Source organism: Arachis hypogaea, chromosome 11, assembly GCF_003086295.3.
Source record: "Arachis hypogaea cultivar Tifrunner chromosome 11, arahy.Tifrunner.gnm2.J5K5, whole genome shotgun sequence".
Lineage (NCBI taxonomy): Eukaryota > Viridiplantae > Streptophyta > Magnoliopsida > Fabales > Fabaceae > Arachis > Arachis hypogaea.
This window is the reverse complement of record NC_092046.1, coordinates 23,992,925-24,000,635: the sequence shown is the minus strand read 5'-3', so window position 1 is coordinate 24,000,635 and position 7,711 is coordinate 23,992,925.

The following is a 7,711-nucleotide window of genomic DNA, read 5'->3' as shown; positions in this document are numbered from 1 at the left end:
TGTCATTACTTGTTTATCACTAAGTTTGCTCAATGAATGTTACAGAATTGGATCACAGCCTCATCAAGGATTATGGACCATAAACCCAAAGCAAAAGGAAATCAGGGAAAGGCCTCAAAGCCCAAGAAACACAACAGAAGCTCAATTTAGAAAGTGTATAAATAGGATAGAATTTAAGTTAGTTAGGATCATCGGGAGAGAACTTTGGATCATTTTCTTTGAGTTTTGTAATTGAATTCAGAGCTATGACTCACTAAACCCCTTTCATTGGGTTAGGGAGCTCTATTGTAATTCAATGAATCAATAATAGTTTTATCTTCTTCTTCAATCTTTTCTCTTGAATTTTGTTAGAAAGCTTCTCGATCTAATTCCATTGGGTAGTTGTCTTGGGAAAGAAACTACCCATAATTAGAATCCTTCGGAACCTTGGGAAAGGAATGGAGGATTCATGCTAGAGAAGCTTTCTCACAGTGAATTGGATTGGGGTTTGGATGGATATTGTGACATGTAATCCTACCAAATTGTGGTTCATGAAACTGTGTGGTATAATCAGTGATCGAGCATCATCTCTTCTTATGAACATTTAAACCAAGGGATTGGGAATTTGTTCGTTTTTAGAGAGAATTGGTGAGCCAAGGGATTGGGATCCAATCATATAAGATTGCCAAGCAAAATTCAATGAATGCATTGGTTGAGGAAGGAATAAAAATGTTTTGATTCGGAGATCTCAATATCTCCTAACACCCAATGAATTCCCCATTTCTGATTTACCACATTCTCTTTACATTCTGCAATTAAATTCATGCAATTATCCCCATCCCTTTTAATTTCAGCAATTTAGCTTCTCGCTCTTTAATTCATGCAATTTTACATTCCGCAATTCTCATCTAAATCTTGATTCTGCTCAACTAGAACATACTTCTAATCCGAATTGCTCACTCAACCAATCCTTGTGGGATTCGACCTCACTCTATTGTGAGTTTTTACTTGACGATAATCGGTGCACTTGCCGGAAGGAATTTTGCCGATTGTGCAATTTCCTAAATCGTAGCATAACAAGTTTATGCGCATCAGGAAGTCAATTATGTTTATCAGTTGAATTATGAATAACCAGTAGAGCATAAATTAAAAGTTACTTGTTGTGTAGTAATGGAGAATATGTTGGAGTTTTGGAGATGCTTTGTCTTCTGAATCTCTGCTTTCCTCTGTCTTCTGATTCACGCACGCACGTCCTCCTATGGAAAGCTATGTGTTGGTGGATCACCGTTGTCAATGGCTACCTTCCATCCTTCCAGTGAAAACTACGCTCACGCGCTCTGTCACAGCACGGCTAATCACCGGTTGGTTCTCGATCCGGTTGGAATAGGATTTACTATCCTTTTGCATCTGTCACTAACGCCCAGCCTTCAGGAGTTTGAAGCTCGTCACAGTCATTCAATCCTTGAATCCTACTCGGAATACCACAGACAAGGTTTAGACTTTCCGGATTCTCATGAATGCTGCCATCAGTTCTAGCTTATACCACGAAGATTCTGATTAAGGAATCTAAGAGATACTCATTCAATCGGATATAGAACGGAGGTGGTTGTCAGGCACACGTTCATGGGTTGAGGAAGGTGATGAATGTCACAGATCATCACCTTCATCACAGTTAAGCGCGAATGAACATCTTAGATAGGAACAAGCGTGTTTGAATGGAAAACAGGAATACTTGCATTAATTCATTGAGACACAGCAGAGCTCCTCACCCCCAACAATGGGGTTTAGAGACTCATGCCGTCAGAGAATACAAAGTTTAGATCTGAAAATGTCATGAGATACAAAATAAGTCTCTAAAAGTTGTTTAAATACTAAACTAGTAGCCTAGGGTTACAAAATATGAGTGGACTATGATGGATGATGCAGAGATCCACTTCTGGGGCCCACTTGGTGTGCTGAGGCCCACTTGGTGTGTGCTGGGGCTGAGACTTTAAGCAATCCACGTGCAGAGGCCATTTGTGGAGTTGAACGCCAGTTTTTGTGCCAGTTTGGGCGTTCAACTCCAGCGCCAGAAAAGGATCAAAAACTGGAGTTGAACGCCCAAACTGGCACAAAAACTGGCGTTCAACTCCACAAATGGCCTCTGCACGTGGATTGCTTAAAGTCTCAGCCCCAGCACACACCAAGTGGGCCCCAGCACACCAAGTGGGCCCCAGAAGTGGATCTCTGCATCATCCATCATAGTCCACTCATATTTTGTAACCCTAGGCTACTAGTTTAGTATTTAAACAACTTTTAGAGACTTATTTTGTATCTCATGACATTTCAGATCTAAACTTTGTATTCTCTGACGGTATGAGTCTCTAAATCCCATTGTTGGGGGTGAGGAGCTCTGCTGTGTCTCAATGAATTAATGCAAGTATTCCTGTTTTCCATTCAAACACGCTTGTTCCTATCTAAGATGTTCATTCGCGCTTAACTGTGATGATGGCGATGAGCTGTGACACTCATCACCTTCCTCAACCCATGAACGTGTGCCTGACAACCACCTCCGTTCTATATCCGATTGAATGAGTGTCTCTTAGATTCTTTAATCAGAATCTCCGTGGTATAAGCTAGAACTGATGGCGGCATTCATGAGAATCCGGAAAGTCTAAGCCTTGTCTGTGGCATTCCGAGTAGGATTCAAGGATTGAATGACTGTGACGAGCTTCAAACTCCTGAAGGCTGGGCGTTAGTGACAGACGCAAAAGGATAGTAAATCCTATTCCAACCGGATCGAGAACCAACCGGTGATTAGCCGTGCTGTGACAGAGCGCGTGAGCGTAGTTTTCACTGGAAGGATGGAAGGTAGCCATTGACAACGGTGATCCACCAACATACAACTTGCCATAGGAGGACGTGCGTGCGTGAATCAGAAGACAGAGGAAAGCAGAGATTCAGAGGACAAAGCATCTCCAAAACTCCAACATATTCTCCATTACTGCACAACAAGTAACTTTTAATTTATGCTCTACTGGTTATTCACAATTCAATTGATAAACATAATTGACTTCCTGACTAAGATTTACAAGATAACCATAGATTGCTTCAAACCAACAATCTCTGTGGGATTCGACCCTTACTCACGTAAGGTATTACTTGGACGACCCAGTGCACTTGCTGGTTAGTGGTACGCGTTGTGAAAAGTGTGATTCACAATTCGTGCACCAATCGCCTGTATTGTATTTATGAATTCTGTCCTTTCCTCTTTTTCAGGATGCACCGAAAAGGGAAAGAGCCAGCTACATCCTCGTCTGCACCTGTATCCCATGGCTCTAGTTCTTTCACTCACCGAAGTAGTAAGTTGGACATCTTTTTCAATGAAAAAGCGGAAGAATACTATGACTGTCTTACTAAGAGGGCACTGCATTGAAAGCGGCAATTGAATATCTTTGATAGCCTGTCAGCCTCTATACATGATCACATCGCCTCTTCCAATAGGGTTTTTTGGAGCTGGATTTGATGGAGATAAATGAGTCAATTGTTAAGGAATTCTATGGTAACTTATACAGTAGTGGCCTAGAAATGGTATTCCTTTAGGGCAAGCAAGTCTACATCTCCAACCAGGAACTTGAGACCATTCTGCATATCTCGCACTTACCACCGAACCGCGATGCTTACAAGAAAAAAAAGGGCGGATTATATAAAGGACGAGCTTCTATTGGATCCAATATTACAAAAGATCTCCCGTCCGGGTGCACAATGGTAATACAGTGTGGGGGATAAATCTGTACCAGCGGTCATAGCATGCTCAGACTTGACCTCCAAAGCAAGGATATGACAACTAATAGTATCCGATTATCTGTTGCCTAGCACCCATTCCACAAACATCCAGATGTACGTCGCCATTTTAGTATGAGCGATCCTAGAGGGAAAGAAGGTGGCTGTCCTGCCACTCATGAAGGAGTCAGTGTGGAAGGTGAACCAGTAGCAAGAGTTTAATATTCCCTTCCCATCACTAATCATGAGGTTGGCCAATGCCGTAGAGGTGCCGAGGTGACCCGATGACATTATTTTCTACATACCGAGCGGGTAGCGGTTTATTTCATATGGCGAGTGGAATGAGCAGGCACAACAGGGTGCAAAGAGAAAGAAGAAGGACACAGAATCATCCTCAGAACCACCATCCCCGATCAGCCCCAGTGCTTCCTAACCGGCGCCTATTTGGATTGTCTGATGAGCTTCTTCATGAAGTCCACCAAAATGAATGCCACAATTCGCGGTAGATTCAATGGATTGTATCGAAGCTAGAGGGAGGAGATCCTAGACCCGTCCCTGCAGACTCACCTGAGCTGGTGGAGGAGGTCCTTGCAGCTTAAGGTGGAGACACATAGAGCTTCTCTTCCCCTAGATCATCATGGATGCGCAGTCCTCAAGTGTGAGGGAGGATTTTCAACTTTAGGGTGTAACAACTCTTTTTTAAACACTTACATTCTGTTTTTTTATGCTTTGTTGATACTTGTTATTATGATATTGTTTTAAGTTACTTTCAATTATTGCACTTTCTTATTTTGGTCTATATATATCTTAGTTATCTTTTTAGTTTTACTTCTAGTTATTGTATTTGTATTTTAGTTTGTATATAATTTAGATATCTATTTTAGTTTTTGCATTTTTGCCTTTCTTTTATGTGGTTTGTACATATATATCCTTAACTTTTAGTTGTGATTGGATTATGTGAACAGTAGGAGCTAGTTCATTTTTCTAGATGTACATGATTATTTGGGATAATAGAGAATAGGAAAAAAACTTAAAAATTTTTTAATTTCGTCCAACCACATCATACATATATAGATAATAAACTTGGTGAAAATAACAAAATTTTCAAGAAAAATTTCTTTGTAGGGCATCCCATTGATTTGAATTGGAATTTCTTATTGAAATTGCTTGAAAAGTAATTGTGCAACATAGATTAGAGCTATAACACACAACCAAGTGAGATTTGAGCTTAATGTGTGGTTGTACAATATGAACCACTATCTTTATTCTTCTGTGTTATTCCCTTTCTATGATTGTGATCTTTAATTTGTTTAATTCTGTATGTCCAATATTTGGTGTATGAATGCATTTAATATGATTGAGGCCATTATTTTATTCAAAGCTCACTTACCCATCTAGACTCACCATTTTTATCTACTCTTGTTAACTGGTGCGTGAAATTTAAACTCCGCACAACTTAACCGGCAAGTACACCGGGTCATCCAAGTAATACCTCAGGTGAGTGAGGGTCGATCGCATGAGGATTGTTGGACTGAGCAAGCAGTTGTTATCCTGCAGATCTTAGTCAGACGAATAGAAAGTTGATTGGTTGTTGTTGAATGCGCATAAAATAAATAAGAAAGCAATAAAGAAATAGCAAAGAAACAATAGTGAGAAATCAGTTAAGGCTTTGGAGATGCTTTATCTTTACGGATCAACTTTTCTTACTGTCTATTCCAACAATGGTCCTTAATCTCCTCTGATCCACATCAAATGCCACATCAATAGTCATTCAATTTGAATGAGGGTAAAGCTCTAGCAATTCAATCTCTAGTGATCCTACTCAAAATGCCACAGACAAGGTCAGATCTTCCGGATCGGAGAATAAAGCTTTATTATTCTAGCTTATACCACAAAGGCCCTAATCGCCCCAGAACTCGTCTGAATAGATGTTCCCATGTCCATAACGAGATTGTGGATTAGCCGTCTAAGAGATGTCTCCTCAAGCTTGTAGTTCAATGCTATCCCTTCCGAGACTCGTAAGAACTCATGTAGAATAAGGGGTCATACTTCTGTTCCACCCCAGATTCATAAAGATGAAGAACGAGAATGCATCTTAGAATGGAATCAAACATATATTGAAATAGAAACAGTAATATTATTAATCCATGAGAATCAGCACAGCTCCTAACCTTAACCTACGAGGTTTAGTTGCTCATAATGTATAGAAATAATGTGTATGTGCTTCTCTCCTCCTGGGAGGCATAGTCCTCAGGATGAAGGAAGTCCCTTATTTATAATAAAAACTCTAAGACTAAACCTAAAAGATATTATTTTTAATTAAAAATTACAAAAAAGGAAATAAAATAAGCTAAGAAGTGCTAAAATCCACTTTGGGGTCTACTTGGTGAGTGTTTGGGCTGATGCCTGGCATTTAAATCATGTTCTGGGCATTTCCTACTCCCTGGTTGGCGTTCAACGCCAGTTTGGACGTTCAACTTGGGAGGTTGGTCCTGTTTGGGCGTTGAACACCAGAAAGGGGGTAACTTGGGCGTTCAATGCCCATTTTGGGCAGTCGTCTCCAAAGAAAACTATAGACCATTATATATTGGTGGAAAGCCCTGGAAGTTAGCTTTCCAACCCCATTGAGAGCGCGTCAATTGGACCTTAGTATCTCTAGAAATGCTCGTTTGAATACATGGAGGTCAGGATTTGACAACATATACACTCTTTTCTTTGCCTCTGAATCAGACTTTGCCAAAACTTGCCAATTTCACCCAAAAATCACCTAAAATCATATAAAAACCACAAAAACTCAAAGTATCATCTAAAAAGTGATTTTTGCAGAAAAACCTACTAAAACATAATAAAACTTAAAAAAAATACTAAAAACACTAGGAAAATAGCATAAAAAGCGTATAAAATATCCGCTCATCATTAACCAATCTTGAGCCTTATTAACTCCCGTTGTTCTTAATTTTGACACATCACAACCTAAGTAAAAAATAATAAATAACCTTAATTTTCATCTTTGATTATCTTAGGCTAATAAGAGTATGTATCATCTAGGTGTGGGGGAGTTTGGAAACATTTGTAAAGTGAAAATTGGGTATTTTGGAGTTTCATTGAAAATTTTGAGAAATTGAGTGCATACTCATGCATGAAATACTTGAACCATATGCATTAATCATTTGTATATATATTATGTTAAAAAACTTACAAATAAAAAAATATAAAATATAAAATAAAAAATCAAAAAGGGGGCAAATACCCCAAAGAAAAGTCTAATAATGATAATCCGTATGAGATGCAAATTAAAAAGAATGCATGAATGTGTGGAAAACAAGTGAATAATGGGTAGTTAGGTTTCATCATAATTGGATAGGTTGTCATAGGTTATGTGGGAGTTTAAGTTAATCAAAGATTCAAATTCTTAGTCCACTTGACCATATGCATCCTTACCTTAACCCTAGCCTCATTACAACCCTTGAAAAGCTCTCATAATACCTGCATGCATACATTGAATAATTGTTGATTGTTAGATAAGGAATAAATCTTAGAAAACATGATTAGAGAATATACACATCCGATGAGGGGTTCGGTTGCTCAATTCTATGTCTCCACCTATTATTATTTATCATCTTGCAAGTTGTTACATTCTTTTTAGAACTCAAATTGATCCATGGGATTATTTCAATTGTTACATTGTTTTAGCCCCTATGTTCATGTGCTTTCTTGGAAATTTATTTGTTTTCATCAAGTCGATAGAAATATATAGAATAGATAGAAGTAGATAGCATTAAATAGGATAGTTACATGCATACAAATAATTGCATTTAATAAGTGTTTTCTATAATGATTAGCATGAGGACATGCTATTGTTTAAGTGTAGGAGAATCGATGAATCTACATTTGATGATAATTTTTTGCTTGAAATGAGTAGATTTTATCACATAAACTTGCATTTATTCATTTAAATAACATGCTTTTG